Below are 6916 nucleotides of genomic sequence, written 5' to 3'. Positions count from 1 at the left end.
TGTAGTGTTAACCTATGCACATGTTATGCTTGATGAAATGCTAGCCTATGAATCCTTGCATTTTTTACTCATCTCTTATCTTTTCAATGAGACTTGTAAGATATAAACCAACTCGAGTCTTGTTAGACCATGCATAGAAGTGAATAGGAGGAAAGTAAGTCGACTTGTAGGTGTTGTACAGTCTAGACGACTCAGCTCCGGGACCCAAATCTTCCTATGAACCGTAAGACATAAACTAACTCGGTTCCTCTACAACATAAATTGCTTGCAACTATAGAAACATGTTTGTATGATCACCACGTCAATCTCCGATACCTTTAGTAGATCGTGAGTGGGTCTGTCGTCCTCCTCCGACTCCCCGGGTTTGCCTGGGTTGAGACACTTCCCTCCCAGGGTAGGGGAAAAGCCTTCTTCGTCCGTGGCGCAGAGCAGTGGCGATGGGCATTGCTTCTAAAAGCCTTCATGAATCCCTTATGAAACCATGACATCCTAGTGTTTTTAATCATTTGTTTACATCTCTTAATTTATTGCTTTCTTTACTTTATTGCTCTCATTAGTTTAGACTCATCAAACTACAAACCCAAATCAATTGTGACACTAGCATAAGTTGAGATTGATAGACTTAGAACCCAAAGCACAGTGTCCCGTGGATCGACCTCGAATTAACCACTAACTAGTTGTTTGTTGAGAAATATAAATGTGTTTGATTGGGCGTGTGACGACCGCGTGACCATCAAAATGGCGACGTTGCCAGCGACGGTGTTTTGTGATTAAGTTCTTGTTTGTTTGTCTATTTTAATTGTGCTTTAACCTTGAGGAACTTGTTCCCCAAGGTCGTTTTTACCGTTTTCTTATAGTTTCCTTGTTTGTAGTTATATCTTTGTCTTAGCTATGATGACCGAAGACTTGATACATGGAGTTTGTGGTGGATCTTTTGAGTATAACTATGGGTATGGGGAGTTTGAGGAGCAAGTCATTACAAACCGACCTTACAACTCATGCAATGAAAATCCTAACTACTACCTGATATGACTCTTAATTGCGCACATTTAGTCCCCTAATTGAACATATTTTGCATACTAATATAACATTTCATAGCCATTTTATCCATCAAATCCTTCCTATTTTGCTTTCTTAGTGCATTCTATATATCTTGTAGGAAAGGAGACAATGAGGTGGAATTCCCGTCTCTCGTGCATATTTGGAAGCTTGATGACGATCTTGGATGGACTTGTATGAAGAGGAGGCAAGAACGATGACCAATGAAGTAAGAATAAAGAGTATACATAGATCGTAGGCTTTTAAGCAAGAGAATAGAATCCTGTGCCAGGATCCGTGCGTCCTAAACACAGGACGAGCATACCAAAATGCCATGATCCGAGAGGCCTGACGAAGAGACGAGCGGATTAGGGAGCTTTGACCCGAGCGTCTTCCTAGTGATCCGAGCGGGTTCCTTCACAGAATCGACCGTGCCTCAAGCCAGGAAGCACGGATGTCCCCAGGAGTAGCAGCTTGATCTGCGCATTTCCCTCGGGACTTGTAATTCTCTATCCAACATTTAGCATTGTAATTTACTAATCTACCCTTGCTTAACCTAATGATGTACCATTATATATACTCCATTTGTAATAAGAAAAACGGGGGAGTCTCCTTAGATTAGATTAGGAGTAGATTAGAATAGTTTAATCTCAATCATTCCACATTAATCTTTCCTTAATTATTGTTCAAGTTTAATATTGGGTAATTGAAGATTATTGGGTTATTATTGGAGAATTGACAACTCTTCATCAATCAATCAAGTTTTCTTCTATTATTCTTTCCTTTCCATTTTGTTCATCTCAAAGTTTGGTATAATCTCTTTACTCTTTATTGTTTTATTCCCTCACTCTCTTATCATGTTTATACTTGTTGTGATGATTGACACCATTAATGACATGTTTTCCATGATAATAAGTGAGTAGTTACTTAACTAGGATTAGTGGGGGATTAGGGGAGTTAATATGGGATAAATCTATGCTTAGTGAGTTCATATGAATGCTTGCTTATCGTTCTTCAACTTATGCACATGTTATGTTTGATGAAATGCTAGACTATGAAACCTTGCATTTTTTGACCATATCTTATCTTTTCATTGAGGCTTGTAAGATATAAACCAACTCAAGCCTTATTAGAACATGCATAGAGTTGAATAGGGAAACCCCAAGTCGAATTGTAGGTGTTGTAAAGTCTTGACCGACTCGGCTCTGAGACGTAAGTTTCCCTAGGATTTGGTTTATCATGTTTGTAGTTTAATACGAAGAATTAAGTCGACTTGTAGGTGTTGTACAATCACAAATGACTCGGCTCCGGGACCCAAACCTTCTTATGAACTATATGACATGAATTAACTTAATTCCAAAATAATAAGTTGCTTGCATCTACATAACTCATTTATGCTACCCTACCATGATTCCCCTATGACCCCATGATATCCTAGTGTCCTATATTCCTTGTTTACATCTTTATTTGTTTTATTGTTTGTTTTACTTTATTGCTTTCATTGTTTTTGAACACAACTACAAACCCAAATAAATTGTGACACTAGCTTAAATTGAGATAGATAGACTTAGAACCGAAAGCACACCGTCCCGTGGATCGACCTCGACTTAACCACTAACTAGTTATTTGTTGACAAATAAAAATGTGTTTGATTGGGCATGTGACAACCACGACACCATCAAAATGGCGCCATTGCCGGGGACGGTGTTTTGTAATTAAGTTCTTGTTTGTTTGTCTATTTTGATTTTGCTTTAAACCTTGAGTAACTTGTTTCTCAAAGTCGTTCATACCTTTTTCGTGTAGTTTCCTTGGTTGTAGTTGTTTCCTTGTCTTAGCTATGATGGCTCAAGACTTGGTACATGGAGTATGTGGCGGATCTTTTGAGTATGACTACAATGGGTATGGGGAGTTTGAGGAGTAAGTCAACACAAACCTACCTTACTACTCATACAATGAAAATCCTAACTACTACCCCAACTTTTCCCACCAAAACCCCCCACATCCAATATCCACAACTACCCTCCCAATACCCACTTCACAATGAATTCCAAATGCCACAATACAACCATTTTCATACCCACCCACCACAAGAAGATGAGCCCATTCAAAATGTGATTCTCCAAATGATAGGAGATCAACAAAACTTCTTCTAACAAATACTAGAGGAGAGCCAAAATAGGGACAATGTTCTTCAAGGCATTGTTACCCAAGGTGAGTAATTTGAAATTCGAATTGCCCAAATAAAGGTGATGTGACCATAATTAGCGCATATTTAGTCCCCGAATTAGCCTCGTTCCCATGCTTTTTAGTGCATATTTGGGTCGTTTATTATCTTTAGTTCTTTGTTTTGCATATTCTTTGAGGTTTTGTGTCCTTGGTAGGAAAGGAGTGCAAACCTTGCATTTTCTTGGCAAAATGAGACTAAATTGATTGAATTCAATGACCAAGCATCAAGGAGAGACAAGATTAGAAGGCCTTTGTACATATTATAGTAGTTTGGTAATGATGAGGAAATATCCTTGCATCCCCAAGGAAATCCCCAAGGATTTTATGAAGAAAAGGGAAGAAAAGAAGAAGAAACAAGTCTGAGCAGCAATCCGTGCGGATTGCCAAGAAGACGCCCGTCCCCAGCACCACAATCCGTGCGTCTTCTCCCAAAGACGCCCGAGCAGCAGCCACCAGAAGACGCCCGTCTTCTCCCAAAAACGCCCGGGCAGAGACACAGGAATCCGGCCGTCCCGAGCCTAAGACGCACGGATTCCAAGACAGCGCAAATTTCGTTCTTCAAGCTTCAAGAAAGATGCCCTTCCTTCTAAAAATACCGGCGTTTCCTTAAGTAGGGACTTAATCGTCATTTAAGCCCTTAGTTAACCCTAATGCATCCACCTAATTTCCACTATAAATACCCCATTAGTCTAATTAGAAGAGCATGTTCTTCTTACCAATTCTTAGAGTAGTTAATATCAATCAAATCTCTCTTTAGTTTTGTAATCAACAATTAATCAAGTTTTAATACAAGTTTCATTTCCTTAATCTCTCTTTTGTTCATCCTTTGTTTTGGGTAATTGAAGATTATTTGGGTTATTATTGGGAGATTGACAACCTCTCAATCAAGCATCAAGTACTTCATTTATTCTTTGCTTTATTATTGTAATCATTAGTAGGTATAATTCTCTTAATCCCTTTTTAATTATTGTTAATTACTTTCATTTATTCATCATGTTTTACTTTGTTGGTATGATTGACAACCTTGCTAGCATGATCAACATGATAATGAGTGAGTAGTCACCTAGCTAGGGTTAATGGGTAATTAGGGGAAACCAACATGGGGAATGATTCATGCTTAAATTAATATGCTTTCATGGTTTATTTGCTTGCTTGTTTTGATCTCAACTCATGCACATATTATGTTTGATGAAATGCGAGCCTATGAATCCTTGCATTTTTTACCCATCACCTATCTTTTCAATGAGACTTGTAAGACATAAACCAACTCGAGTCTCATTAGACCATGCATGTTGTTGAGTAGGGAAGACTAAGTCGACTTGTAGGTGTTGTACAATCTAATCGATTCGGCTCCGGGACCCAAACTTTTCTAGGATTGTAAGATATAACCCAACTCAATCCATCACAACAATAATTGCTTGCTTATAATTTGAGAACATGTTTGTATGATCAATTCTCATGATTCCCCTATGACCCCATGACACCCTAGTGCTTTTTATCAATTGTTTACAACCCTTTTAATTCATCTTGCTTGTTTACTTTCATTGCTATTTAGTTTAGTGACCTTCTACATCAACCCAAATTGTGACACTCCTAAGACACCACTAGTTGCAATAGAATTCTCATTACAATTCCCGTCCCTTGGGATCCAATCTTTACTTGCCTCTTTACTAATTGTAGAGTTGTTTGTGAAGTTATAAATTGTGTTTTGGTCTAGGTGCTTCCAACGACAATTGTTCCGAAAAATAGAATATAGCTCCGAGTCCGACCAAAAATGGCGCCGTTGCCGGGGACGGTGTTATCTTGATTTAGATTTTATTATATTGTTATTAGTTGTGTCTTTCTTTGCCTTGGGGAAGTAAAACTCCTCAAGGTTTGTTCTAATTGTTTTCGAGTTGTTTGATATTTTGCATGTCTAGAAGGTCACAAAATGCTTTGTTACCTTTTGATCGTGAAATTGAAAGAACTTTGACAACCAATAGAAGACTTGCTAGGAGAAATTTGAGAGGTATTAGTGAGGTTGTAGATATTCAACCAACTATTGAGTTCATCAACCCTTTTGCAAGAGAAGGTGAGGAGAACCCAACACAAAATACAACACAAAATCAACCCACAATGCCTAAGGTTTCATCACATTCCGTACCCACCGAGGACAACCTACCCAATGGTACTCCCACACCACAACATTTGACCGGAAATTTCATTGCTAAATCCGCATTTATCCAATTAGTCGAAAGAAGCCAATTTGGGGGGATGCCTTGTGAAGACCCTCATTCTCATATGGAAACCTTTTGTGACTATTGTGATGCGATTTCTCAAACCGGTGTAACTCAAGACCAAATTCGGTGGGTCTTATTTCCTTTTTCTCTAATTGGCACCGCGAAACAATGGATGAAGGGCCTTGATAATGCCACTCTCGGAATTGATTCTTGGAAGAAGTTGGCTCTAGCTTTCTACAAAAAATTCTACCCACCGGAAAAGACTAACATGCTAAGAGCTCAAATTACGGGTTTTAAGCAAAGGGATGAAGAATTTTTGTATGAAGCTTGGGAGCGGTTCAAGGGAATTTGTCGCTCATGTCCTCATCATGGACTTAGCGAGTGGTTCTTGGTACAACAATTTTGGAACGGTCTATATGAAGATTCAAGGAACATTCTCAACATGGGATCGAATGGAATGTTCACAGAAGTTGATGACAATCAAACTTGGAACAAAATTGAGGAAATGGCGGTCCATAACTCACAATATAGTAGACCTCGCAAGGCTACTATAGGAGGAAAGCATGAAGTGGACTCCGTTACTCAATTGGGTGCTCAACTTAGTGCTCACATTGATACAATCAATTTGAAGTTTGAAAAAGCTATGGCTAGACTTGAAGAAGCCTCAAAATCACCAAAGCATCATGTTAATGCCATGACGGCATCTTCATCAATCCCAAGTGGGATATGTGAGAATTGTGGAACTTTGGGACATGACCAAGGTGAATGTAGGGGAACAAATGAACAAGTGCATGCTTTCCAAGCATACAAGAGTGGTACCCCTTATTCCAACTATTACAATGAAAACACCAAATTCCATCCAAATCTCTCATACAAAAGTCAAAATGTTCAAAACCCTCAAACAACATACACCCCACCTCCCATGAGAAACCAAAATCAAAGACCCTTTTACAACCAAAACCAAGGTTACCAAAATCAATCTCCATACAATCAACAAAATGACCAAGGTTTTGATGTTCAAAAAGCGGTCCTCCAAATGCAAAAGAATCAACAAGAATTTTTCACTCAAATGCAAAAAGATAGTCAAGCAAAGGAAACCACCATCAACAACATTCTAGCTCACACCAAAATGTTGGAAACCCAATTGACTCAACTAGCATCTTCAAGCTCACAAAGACAAAAGGGGCAATTACCACCTCAAAGTAATCCCCCAAGACATAAAACGGTTAGTGCCATTCACTTGAGAAGTGGTACAAGGTATGAAGCACCGAAGAAGCAAGTTGAGGATGAAGTTGTGGAAGCTAGTGACAAAGAAGAAATTGTGCAAAACTCCAAAGATGGAGAATCATCAAAAGAAGAAATTTCAAAGAAAAATGAAGACAAGGTCAAGGAGAAGGAGCCCATTGTGATTACACTTCCTTTTCCAAGTCGTC

General features: G+C 38.8%; 1 non-coding gene across 1 annotated transcript; it reads right to left on the bottom strand.

Moving 5' to 3' along the window:
• Positions 1-5751: 5751 nt before the first annotated feature.
• LOC141658308 (small nucleolar RNA R71) lies at positions 5752-5858 on the bottom strand. Its single transcript, XR_012549200.1, has one exon. It is a non-coding gene; the product is annotated as a small nucleolar RNA R71 (small nucleolar RNA).
• Between the last annotated feature and the right edge of the window lie 1058 nt (positions 5859-6916).

Source organism: Silene latifolia, chromosome 5 (genome assembly GCF_048544455.1).
Source record: "Silene latifolia isolate original U9 population chromosome 5, ASM4854445v1, whole genome shotgun sequence".
Taxonomy (NCBI): domain Eukaryota; kingdom Viridiplantae; phylum Streptophyta; class Magnoliopsida; order Caryophyllales; family Caryophyllaceae; genus Silene; species Silene latifolia.
The sequence above is the reverse complement of the archived record's forward strand: the minus strand, read 5'-3'. Positions and strand labels throughout refer to the sequence as shown.